At 38.6% G+C, this 12,830-nt stretch overlaps 1 protein-coding gene across 1 annotated transcript in view; it reads left to right on the forward strand.

Annotated features, from left to right (window-relative positions):
• Il1rapl2 (interleukin 1 receptor accessory protein like 2) overlaps positions 1 to 12,830 on the forward strand; it is a 479,341-nt gene that overhangs the window by 19,284 nt on the left and 447,227 nt on the right. The window lies entirely within an intron of this gene.

Consider the following 12,830-nt stretch of genomic DNA (forward strand, 5'->3'; position numbering starts at 1 on the left):
CCTCCATAATCTGTAGTTAGTAGATTTCTTGATCATGGGCATTCTAACTGAAGTGAGGTGGAATCTTAGAGTAGTTTGGATTTGCATTTCTTTTATGGCCAGATATGTTGAGCACTTCTTCATGTGTCTATAGGCCATTCTTATTTCTTCATAGAAGTCTCTCTTTAAGTCCTTGGCCCATCCTTTAATGGAATGGTTGTTTGTTGGAGAATAGTTTGGGAGTGATTTAATTGTTTGAGCTGTTGATATATTTTGTTATAAGGCCTTTGTCTGTTGTATGGTTAGTGAAGATCTTTCTGCTTAGTTTGCTACCTATGTCCTTTGTCATACAGAAGCTCTACAGTTTAATTCAGTTCCACTTATCCAGACTTTCTTTGATTAGTTGTGTTTCTGGGTCCTTATTAAGGAAGTTCCAACCTGTGCCAAGGAGACCTAGTCTGTCTCCTATTCCTTTTTGTAAAGTTTTCAGTGTATCTGCTTTTACCTCCAGGTCTTTGATTCATTTGGAGTTAATCCTGGTCCAGGGTGACAAAGAAGGATCCAACTTTAGTTTTCTGCAGGTGCTTAACCAGGTCTGCCAGCACCACTTGTTGAAGAGGCTATCTTTCTTTCATTCTATTGTTTTGGCTCCCTTGTCAAAGATTAGGTGACCATAGGTCTGTGGGTTAATATCTGGGTCATCAGTTCTATTCCATTGGTCTTCAAGCCTGTTCTTGTGCCAGTACCAAGCTGTTGGCCACTATAGCTCTGTAATAGAGTCTAAACTTTGGTATTGAAATTCCTCCTGCGCTGTTCTTTCTGCTAAAAAGTGTTTTTGCTATACGGGGTCTTTTATTGTCCATATGAATTTTGGATCGCCTCTTCTATTTTTTATTTTTTATTTTTTTATTCATTTTTATTGTAATTAGTAAAAGGGTTACATGATATTTGCCAGATAGAAGGTGCATTAATTCACATACATTGATACCCATTCACATGTCTTGGTACCCATTTCCCTCCCCCCCAACACCCCCTACCTGTCTTGGTTTTCCCCCCTTCCCTATCAAATTTCAAATATCCAAATACAAATAAATTCAATATATCAGATAACAAAGTGAGATACTATACCAATATGAGATAACCAAGGGACAGTAAAGGAGATGAGAGACAACATAGTACATTAAGGACAACAATCATTCATTATATGGCTTTTGTTTCAATATCCTGGAGGTCCTTTCAATTAGCTTCACATTATATGGCCTTATGTATCAAGATTTTGCTCTATTGCAGATCTCTGCTAGTAGAGCCCAAGGTTTCTACTGATTATGACGAATGAGGGAAACCATTGAGCCTAAGTTCCTTTGAGTCTGGCTAACTTCACTTAATATGATTTTTTCTAAGTCTTTCCATTTCCTAACAAATGGGGCGATATCATTCTTTCTGACAGCAGCACAGAATTCCATTGTGTACAAATATCACAACTTGTTGATCCACTCATCAACTGAGGGACATCTAGGTTGGTTCCATATCTTTGCTATGGTGAATAGTGCTGCAATGAACATTGTTGTGCTAGTGGATTTAGTATGTCCTTGTTTCTGGATGGTTGGGTAAATGCCAAGTAGTAGAATTGCTGGGTCATAGGGGGGTTCTATGTTTAGCCTTTTGAGGCACTGCCACACTGCTTTCCATAGTGGTTGAACGAGTTTGCACTCCCACCAACAGTGTAGTAGTGATCCCTCCTGGCCACATCCCCTCCAGCATCTGTTGTTATTCATTTTCCTGATCCTGGCCATTCTAACTGGAGTGTTTTGATTTGCATTTCTTTTATGACCAGAGATGTTGAGCATTTCTTAATGTGTCTAAAGGCCATTTTTGTTTCTTCTTCAGAGAAGACTCTCTTTAAGTCTTTGGCCCATTTTTAATGGGATGGTTGTTACTTTGGAGGTTAGTTTTGGAGTGATTCAATTTTTTGAGTTGTTGATATATTTTAGATATGAGGCCTTTGTCCGTTGTTTTGTTGGTGAAGATCTTCTCCCACTCTGTAGGCTTCCTGATTAGTTTACTAGCTATGTCCTTTGCCATACAAAAGCTCTGCAGTTTAATGCAGTCCCACTTATCCAGCCTTTCTCTGATTTGTTGTGATTTTTGGTCCTTATTAAGAAAGTTTCGACCTGTGCCAAGGAGGCCTAGTGTATCTCCTATTCCTTCTTGTAAAGTTTTCAGTGTGTCAGCTTTTACCTCCAGGTCTTTGATCCATTTGGAGTTAATTCTAGTGCAAGGTGACAAAGAAGGATCCAGCTTTAGTTTTCTGCAGGTGCTTAACCAGTTCTATTTCTTTAAAGAATGACATAGGGATATTGCTGGGTAATGCATTAAATTTGTAGATAGCCCTTGGAAGGTTGCCATTTTCATGATGTTTATTTTTCCAATCCAGCAGCATGGGAGGTTTTTCCATTTCCTCAGTTCTGTTTTAATTTCCTTTTTCAGGGTTTTAAACTTTTCATCAAAAAGATCTTTTATGTTATTAGTTAAGTTAATTCCTAGGTACTTTATTTTCTTTGAGGCTATTGCAAAAGCTGTTGCTTTCCTGATTGTTGCCTCGTTCCTCTCATTGTTGGCATATAGAAAGGCAGTTGACTTTTGAGGGTTATTTTATACCCTGCTACCTTGCCAAAGTTTTGACTTAGCTGAAGCAGCTTGGGAATGGTGTCTTTAGCGTTCTTTATGTACAAAATCATGTCATCTGAGGCAGAACATTTTAAAGCCCCTGACTTGAGAAACTAGTTAGTGAGAATATTGATTCTTCTAACCATGATAAATGTTAAAGGAGGAAATTGATACTGGAGGAGAAAGAATAACTGTTCAATTTCTAACTCACATGTGACATCATAAAAGTTATGCTTACTTTTAGATGACTGTGTTGAGCTAGAATTTAAGAGATAGGACCCAACTAGAGTTGTGTACCATACATTTGTTTGCCTTCAGCGCTTAGTTGTGACTTGGATCTAGTGTTTGAAGATTAGAAAGAGAAGAAAATGAACCAAATAGATTAAAATATCTACTGAAGCCATATGCCAGTGGCTTATACCTGTAATTGGAGCTACTCAGGAGGCTGAGATCTGAGGAATGCATTTCAAAGCCAGACCAGGCATGTAAGTCCATGAGACTGTTATCTCCAATTAACCACTACAAAAAAGCCTGAAGTGATGCTGTGGCTCAAGTGGTAGAGTGCTAGCCTTGAGCAAAAGAAGCCAAGGACAGTGCCAGGGCCAGAGTTCAAGTCCTATGACCAGAAAAAGAAATCTACTGAAACCTGGAATAGTAAAATATCAAGAATATGATCAGAGCTGAAAATCAGAGGAGGCCTCTGATACCTGAAGCCATGCTCTCAAGTAGTAAATTGCTCAATTAGTTCAGTTGTTCAACTCACTGGGTTAATCTTTCTCTGTCTTTATCAGGAGCAATAAATTTCTGAACTAGAGATTAGTGATATCAGGCCCAAATCTGAATGTTCATATGAGCAAGAGATAACTAAGGGTTTTCTATTAAAACCTCTCTGTTCCAGATCATTTTTACTAATGGTTTGGTATAATCAAAATGCACAAACTTATAGTATATTACATGGACATTTTAGACTAGATATATCATCTGTAAAATATGACATTTTTATTTTAAGGCATTAACCTAAAAAAAAAGAAAAATAATGTTGAACTCTTTAAAACACCACAAAATTGAAAATTAATCTATTTACTCACAGATAAGGTATTTTACAAAGATCTGTTCCCACAAGATTTTATTACAGTATAACATATTATAGCATACCATGTTATAACAACAATTTTTAATATACATAAATTGCAAAGTACATGGAAAGTACCATACCATTTGAACTATTCTATGGAGATTTTTTTTCTTTATAGAATAACCTTGTCAAGAAATTGGCCAATTTGTGAATTTTGGGCTTGTTACTGTATTGTTTTTGGTAGTTTCATATTGAAATTTCTATGCACATCTTAATCCTTTTAAACAAGTCCAGAGATTTTGTTTGTGTCTGTGCTCATCTTGGGGCTTGAACTCAAGGCGTGGGGTCAATTCCTGAACATTTTCCTTAAGGCTAGCACTCTACCACTTGAACCACAGCCTTTTTTCCGACATTCGTTAGTGGTTAAATTGAGAAAGAAGTCTCATGTACTCCGTTGCCCAGATTAGTTCTGAGTCATGATCCTCATACCTCAGCTTCCTTAGTAGAGACAATTACAGGCATGAGTCACAGGTGCCCAGCAGAGACTTTTTTTAACAGAATACTTTTTCTAATTTCTTTGCCAGTTGTGGAGCTTGATCTCAGGGCCTGAACACTGCCCTTGGACTTTTCTCAAGGCTAGAGCTCTACCCTTGAGCCACAGTACCACTTCTAGCTTTTTTCTATGTTTGTGATGCTTAGGAATTGAACCCGTGTCTTCGTGCATGCTAGACAAACACTCTACCACTAGGCCAAACTCCCAGCTCTCTAATGGTTTTTGAGACATGGGAACCATCAAAAGGCTTAAGATGCTTTTGTTTATTCATTTTTTCCTCTTTCCTCAATTTGCTACAATATCATTTGATAGTTTTTATGCTTTCAGCAGGATTAATCATCTAACAACTGTAGATTTACAGGTATATACATATGCATATATATATTTTAATAGAGCATTTTAACAGAGCTTTTGATTTTTGGTATGCCAAAACCCCAGCACATTTACTTTAGATTATTTTCCCTTGGTTAGTAAGGTAACAAATTAATATATATCCAAGTTCTCAAATAAAACATTTGACTTTAAAGTATAAGCATATTTTTAAGTGGAAGATTGAAAAGGACATTTGGATTTTTCATGTACGTTTTAAATCCTGAGTTTCATCTCTATTCAGAGGACACTAAAGTGATCACAATGGAACCTAAAGTAAATAATGGTTAACTTTGGCTTATTCATACATTTGTAATTTATTTTGTTATGCACATTAACAACATACCAGCTTAACTAAGTTATTTGTCCTCTGCATTTTAATCATGCTAGATGATACCCTGTTTATTTTTCAGAGTTTTGATAAATTACATGTGATAAGATACAGAAATACAGTTGTCTTTCTGTATTTATGGGTTCGATGTCTGTGAGTTCAACCAAATGTGCGTTATAAGCACTTCAAAATAAAACACTTGCATCTGCACTAACTATGCGTGAAGCTTTTTCCTTGACACTATTCCCTAGGCAATGAAGCATAGCCATTTACATATGTTGTTTGCGGGATTATAAATCATCTGGTATAATTTCAAGTAAATGAGAGGGTATGCAGACATCATATGCAAACACAATACTATTTTATATGAAAGAGTTAAGCATCTGAAGATCTTTTTATATTATAGGATGAAGTAGGGAATCCTGGAACAAATCACTTGGGGATACTAGGAACAATTCTATTTGGAAAGATTGTAATTGTAAAGTATTATTAGAATATCACTGTGAAAGCCTTTTGCTTACATTAAATCTGAATGTGTCCGTCATCCTCCTTAGTATGTGAAGGGGAAAAAGAAAAAAAAAATATAATCCTTATTCTTGCACAGTCGTCAGTCTGCCTCCTCAACCTTGCTAAGCTCTAATTGTACCTAATGAAAGAAAGATAACATTTTTAGGCCTTAGTTGCGGGATGCATTTTAAATAGTATTAGCCTGGAGGGTTTTTCAAAATAAAATCTGAATAATGCAAGATTGTTAGCAGGAATAGTGCCAGGGCTGGATTACAGGACTAATAAAAATCAACCTGACTCTGCAGCTGTCAAGCAGCCTTGATCATACCTTTGCTAGGTCAGCCATAGTGACAGGACTACTCAAACTAGGTTTTAACTTTGAGTTCCAGAGACCTTGGTCACCATGAACGACTTCATATTAGGGATTGTCAGCCTCTGTCTACATGCCAGGGAGCAACGAAGAGTACATACATACAGAACCATGGCCTAAGATTGTTTGGTTAGGGAGGCCTAAATTCTTTCCTTCTGTAATCCATCAGCTATCCTCAGAGTGAGTTCTCTGCCCTTATTTCTACACTTTATTAAATACGAGGGCTACTGGCATGGCCTATGTTATTTTATGCTTTGGAGGGGCTGGGGAAAATATAGAGTATGTCTTGTTTTACTATTGAAACCTTGCCTGGAGGTCTGAGCTTTATCTTAGAAATTGTTGATCTAAGAGGTGCCCAGTAGTTTTGTGGAACTTTATTAACCATTTGACCTCCAAAGATCTATTGTCTCATGCTTTCTAGTATTTGGAAGTTCCTTCCTGCATTACCTACTTGCTTTCGATTCACTTATTGTGTGTTTTGGGGTTCTTTCAGACTTGCAGAGTTCTCTGGTATTAGACCTCTTGCTTAACTGACCTCAGATCTTTTCCGGTTAAGCAGGATTCCTAGCAAAGCAGTTACCTTATTCTATTTGCTTTGTTTTTTAATATATCTGTGATTGTTCATGGATTTTATATTACATATTAGTTATGATTATTATTTATTAAAAGCATATTTTCCTTCCTGGTTTGGCTTTGAATCACAATCCTCAAGTTTCAGCCTCCGGAGTAGCTAGAATTATAGACTTGAGCCACTTGTGCCTGGCAAAAATGGGATATTGTAGTTAGTCATTTACCTGGATATGAAGAAAACTCAGGGTTGCACTATATGATATTGATGCCATGTAAAGTAGATACAGTATGCCTTTTGAATATATACTTTTTAATGCCCCTCAATGAATCAATCTAACCAATTCTTCATTTAGATCCTGGGGATAAAATAGTGAAAAAGAGCAACAAAGCATTTTACTTCTCTTATACTTAGCAAATAAACAGATAAAGGAGACTAGTAAGAGTAAGACCTATGGTTTGACTTAGTTTGAAGAACAAAGAAAATTCCTTTGTGGTTGTACTTTATGGAGAAGGATGTTATGATGAGCTGATCATGTAAAACCTTGTCGGGGAAAAAGACCACTTGGAGACCTTGAGCATGGAAGTATTCTAAACATGATGAAGACCTAAATTGTTGGAGGGAGCAAAAGAGGGAGGGAGGCACTGTTTCACGAGAAATGCATTCATTATAAGCTTACTTAACTGTAATACCACTGTACATCATCTTTCCAATAAAATAAAATAAAATTATTTTTTTCTCTTCTTTCCTAAGACTCGCAGTGGGAGAGGCATTAGTGTTTGAACTCTAGAGCTCATGCCAGCTAAACAAGCTCTACCACTTGAGCCATAGTGCTCAGCACCTTTTACTTTAGTGATATTTTAGATAAAACATCATATTCTTCCTTAGACTGACCTGGATTAATGATTCTCCTATTCATACCTGTTGTATAGCTTGGATAACAGAAACATGTCACCATACTCAGATTAGTAATTGAGTTGGGCATCTTGCTAACTTTCTGACTAAGTTGGCCTCAAGTTATGAGCTCTCCTTCTACTTTCTGAGTACTTGGAATAACAAACATGTGTTTCCCTGAGACATTAATTTTTTATAGTACTGTTAAAGAAGTAATCCAGCTTAAACATGTTCTTCTGTTTGATCCCCATTGGGTATAACTTATGCCTTGTGTCCGAGGAGAAAGAGGAGAAAGCAATCTCCTATGATCTAAATAGTCTAATGGAGTTGCTTCTGACATCAGAATTGGAGTGTTTTTTATTTGTTTATTTAAATTTATCACATTTTCAAACATGGAAGGCTTAATGACAGGGAAAGAGACATAGTACAAATATTTTTTTAAATTTTTTATTGTGATTAATAAAAGGGTTACATATTTGCCAGATAGAAGGTGCATTAATTCACATACATTGATACCCTTTCACATGTCTTGGTACCCATTGCCCTCCCCTGAAGTTCGGAGCTCCGGGATTGGGTGTGTAAATATTTAGGATCGTTATATCTTCCTGGAGGAAAGATCCCTTTAGTAGTATGTAGTAACCTTCTTTGTCTTTTCTTACTAATTTTAGTTTGAAGTCTATTTTATCTGATATGAGGAAGGCAACTCCAGCCTGTTTATGGGGGCCATTAGCTTGATAGAGTTTATTCCAATCTTTCACTTTCAAAAGATGTTTGTTTTTTGGGGTAAGATGTGTCTCTTGAAGACAGCAGAATGATGGCTCTTGCTTTTTGATCCAACTAGACAGCCTATGCCGTTTAATTGGAGAGTTAAGTCCATTGATATTGAGAGTTAGGATTGAGAGATATTTATTAGTTCTTACCATTTTTAAAAGCTTTTAGTAGGGCCTGTGTCTTGACAGTTCTTGTGGTCCTTAGATGGTATGCTGTTTAGGTGCCATTTCATTCCCTATATTGCATTTATTTTGGTTTTCTATGTATAGAACATCTTTGAGAATTCTCTGTAGCGTTGGTTTTGTTGCGACATATTGTTGCAGCTTTTCCCTGGAATGGAATGTTTTTATTGTTCCCTCAGTTATGAATGAGAGCTTAGCTGGGTACAGTATTCTTGGTTGGCAGTTATTTGACTTAAGGGCATGACATATATGCTTCCAGTCACTTCCTGCTTGCATGGTCTCTGCTGAGAAATCTGGGGATATTCTGATTGGTTTGCCTTTATAGGTTACTGATCCCTTTTCCCTGGCTGCCTTTAGGATCTTTTCTTTGGTTTCTATTGATCCAGTTTGGATTATGATGTGGCGGTGGGATGTTCTTTTCTGGTCAGGTCTGTTTGGGGTTCTAAAAGCTTCTTGTATCTGGATGGGCCTGCCCTTTTGGATATTTGGGAAATTCTCTGAGATAATTCCCTGAAGTATATTTCCAATACCATTGACCTCTTTCTCCAGGCCCTCCTCAATACCAATTAGCCTTAAATTAGGTTTCCTAATTGTATCTTGGACCTCCTGAAGTGCTCTCTCATATTTCCTAGATTTGGATGGACTCATTTTCTGTTCTTTCTCTTTAATAACTAAATTATCTTCAGCCCCGGAAATTCTCTCCTCTGCATTGTCTAACCTGCCATCAAAGCTATCTACTTTATTTTTCATCTCCCTTGCTTCTAATTTCTCATTTTTGATGCCTTGCATCGCTTGTTTTAGATCATGTATGGACTTCTTTAGCTCCTTGATTTCCATTTGACTGGTTAGCTCAGTAGCTTTATTTTCTTTGGACATTTGCTGAAGTTCTGTCACATTTTTATTTGTGGATTCTATGAATTCATCCATCTTTCTTTGAAAAACCTTTATTATGGCCTCCTTTATGGCTCCTTCTTTTTCACTTATCACCTTGTTAATGGTTTCCTCTTGTATAGCTATGGCTTCCACCATTATCTCTTTCTTTATATTTTCACATTTTTCATTAATGATGTTTATCAATTGCATTTGTGTAGCACTTGGAAGACTCTCCTCTAGGTTTGCCAGTGACTGTTCCATTGGCTGTTTACATTGGGTGGGGGATGTTGTTTCTTGATTTGACATTTTTCTTGAGTTTCTTGTTCTGCCCATTTGAAAATGGGAGCAAGATTAATACTAAACACGATTATAGTTTTTGAGATATAACCAACCTAGACCTCTGTAGCTGGCAGACACTAGATGTTCACAAGTTTTGATTGGTGTTATCACTCTTTCTTTTTGTGCACTTACAGACCAGTCTAATACAACCACTGATAAGCGATTTATATCCAAAACAATAAGCCTCTCAATCCAATCTCTATTGTCTTTAAGTCCCTCTGAGCCTAGAGAATAATTAAACACCTAGATATACAGTATTGCTCAACAGCCATCAAGTGTAGATCCGTGCAGTATAAGGGTTGAAAGATGAACAGAGGTACAGAGATAGAAAAATAGAATTAGAGAGGTCAGGGGAGGTACAAGAGGATCAACGTAGGAGTGTAAGAATATTGTAGTAATGAAGAAAAGGTATAGCGTAAGGATAACTGACCTAAGTTGGTAAGTAGGTAACGTATTTGAGTACAAAGTTTGGAAAGTATTAGAATAAAACTTATGTGTTGCTGCACGACTAGCTCTTAGCCCAACCAGTGGCCTCATAGTGGATCATGGGATGGATCTGCGAGCTTCAGTCTGAGCGTGGTTGGCAGATGTTTTCCTGTGCTGCTTCCAGGGGCGGCCCCAAGCCAAGGGTCTGGGGATTGAGAGTTTCAGGGGCTCTCAGCAGGACCAGCAGGAGACCCCTCTGTTCCCAGGGGCGGTGCCCAGCTGAGGAAGTGGGCTGCAAGGGCGGAGCCACGCCTTTTTGATTCTCAGAAGGGGAGCTTGGCTGCTGGTCGGCCCTTCAGATCCCTGCTGTGTTTCCACTGCTTTGTCAGAGTCTGTGACTGTGGGGGGCCCCTCAGGGCTGTCTTGCTCAGGATTCCCAGCTGGAGGATGCCCTGCTCAAGAATTGACGGGGGGGGGGGGGGGGGGGGGGGGGCAGATGCTGGCTCCTATTCCCCCCCCCCCCCCCCCCCCGCACACCCTACCCGCTGTTCTAAGGCAGGGTCCCAGCGCCCTCCACTCTCCAGATCCAGTGGCCTGGAAGAGGAGCCTGGTGGGCGGGTGGGAGCTGGGACAGCTCCGCCTCCCCTGGTGGGGTGCTGAGTTTTAGGGTCCGCCCAGTTGTCAGTCTCCAATCAAAGGGCTGGGGGTTGAGCCCATTGGGCGGGTGGGAGTTGGGACAGCCCCGCCTCCCTTGGTGGGGTGCTGGGTCTTATGGGTAGCCTGCCTGTCAATCTCTAGTCAATGGCCTGAGGGAGGGGGCTGTTGATGGAAGGGACAGGATTCTAAATTCCTTGCCCCCCTGCTCCCGCCAGTCTTTCTCGGGCGAGGTGGAGCGGTCTGAGTTAAGTTCTATTGCTTGGCACTGCTCTGCTTTCCCGATGTGTTTGGGGACACGCTGTGTTACTCACGCCTCTGCGTCCGTCTGTGGGTGATCCACGGTGGTGGGGAGTCTTTCATTCCCCTCGGGTCTCCGCCACCTGTGTTTTGCGTCTGGGTTCCGCTGCTCACTGTTGTGGTTCCGTGTCTGGGTTCCGCTGCTTCTGCCATTCGCTGGCCCAGTTCTGTGCTGGTTTCTGCAGCAGTTGGGCTCCCGGCCTGGCGCCCTCCACTGCTGCTGCTTTTCGCGGCTTGGAGCCGGTGGAGAGAGGTGGGGGAGGGGTCCTCGCGTTCCGAATTCTTTGAGAAAGTTGAATGTAAGCTTTATCTGGATTTCTTTTCCGGTTTGAGTCCTTCTCCGTTGCTTTTTGAGTTTGTTGTTGTGGATTTCTTAAGGTAGTTGGCTCGTGGGACTAGCTGGTTCTCTCTTTTTGTGAGAGAGAGCTAGGCAGCGTCCCTATTGTCTCGGCGCCATCTTCCTTCACCATAGTACAAATATTTTATACACAGATAGTCAGAAGTCAGCAGCAGTCTCAGAGTTAAATTCTCTGGTAATGGACTGTAGTATATTACAACTTTATATTATTATATTGTGTATGCTATGCTGTGTTATATGGATTTTTACCACATTATATTTCTCTTTTTTGTATAATTTAATGGCAATGTTATATATCAATTTATGACATTATTCAATCTCACTGATTACTCAAAAGACAAACTTCACTGTTTAGAATAATAAAAGTAGAAGGCAGATCCCCTTTTATTACAGCAATAATTGGCACATAGTACTAATTATGGATCTAGTGAATACTGAACAATATTGACACTGGTGTTCTTGCTTCTGCTATATGGAAAAACTCTTTGAGTGTGACACTCTTGGAAAATTGGAATGTTTTAATACCATTCTTCTCAGATGACACCTGCCAAGACTGAGTCATGGATGCTTTTTATTAATTAACTTCACTAGAGACCTAACAGGAGTCATTCTGATTATCGTAGCTTGTAAAATTAATGCACACCACTGTTAGCACTCCTGTGTTTTACATAATGTCTGAGATATTGTGAAATTTCAATAAATGAGTATTAAACATTATATATAGCACCAATCACTTGGGGCCATCTTAAAATTATTGGCTTCCATGCTAATTTCATCTTTTTTAAGGTTGTCATCAACTGATGATAGATTTACTTGATTTTGTACAGCTATTCTTGGCACTGTCTGGTTTCTGGAGCAGGTATCTTTTAATGTTAATACAGATATGGCCTTTCTTAGTCTTATCTCTTCCCCATATATTTTAATTTTCTTGTGCTGTTTTACCATTTGTGAGGAAATGGAAAGACTTGGAAAATATATTAAATGAAGTAAGCTAGAACCAAAGAAACATAGGCTGTATGGTTTCCCTCATTTATGGTAAACATACTGAATGACCAAAACAAATAAATAAAAATGAATGAATGCTAAAATGTTAACTATTATTTAAGTATAGCTTATGAACTAAAAAGCTAATGTGTATTTTTAAAAGCTATGGAATATCAATGTGAAGCCCTTTTGTACAGGTAATATACACTAATAATGAAACATATGTATACTAACAAACATAATCTGTGTGCTCACCTGGTTTTCTGCATGTGTCTTATGAAAGGAAATCTTGGCTTCAAAATCATTAATAAAACCCAACAACTCCTGGTATAATTGTTAAAGAACTATGGGTAAAGAACAGAGAGGAGTACATTCTTAGACATAAAAATTTTTTCTCATAGATTTTCCTTTTCAGATTTTCTATATAGCAATATTTATTACTGGGAAAGCTGTTTGTGTTATAGTGTACTTCTCTTCTATTTAGTTCAGAAGCTTCCTTGTAGCCATTGGTGCCCATATTACTATTTTGTTTAATATCATCTCGCTGGTTGAAGTAGAAAATTACTATGTGTTGTTTATAGGTTGTTTCTGCCTTTTAGACATAGAAAAGTCAATATTCTTGCAATACAT

The sequence above is a fragment of the Megascapheus bottae genome, chromosome X, assembly GCF_031878675.1.
Source record: "Megascapheus bottae isolate mThoBot1 chromosome X, mThoBot2.hap1, whole genome shotgun sequence".
Classification (NCBI taxonomy): Eukaryota; Metazoa; Chordata; class Mammalia; order Rodentia; family Geomyidae; genus Megascapheus; species Megascapheus bottae.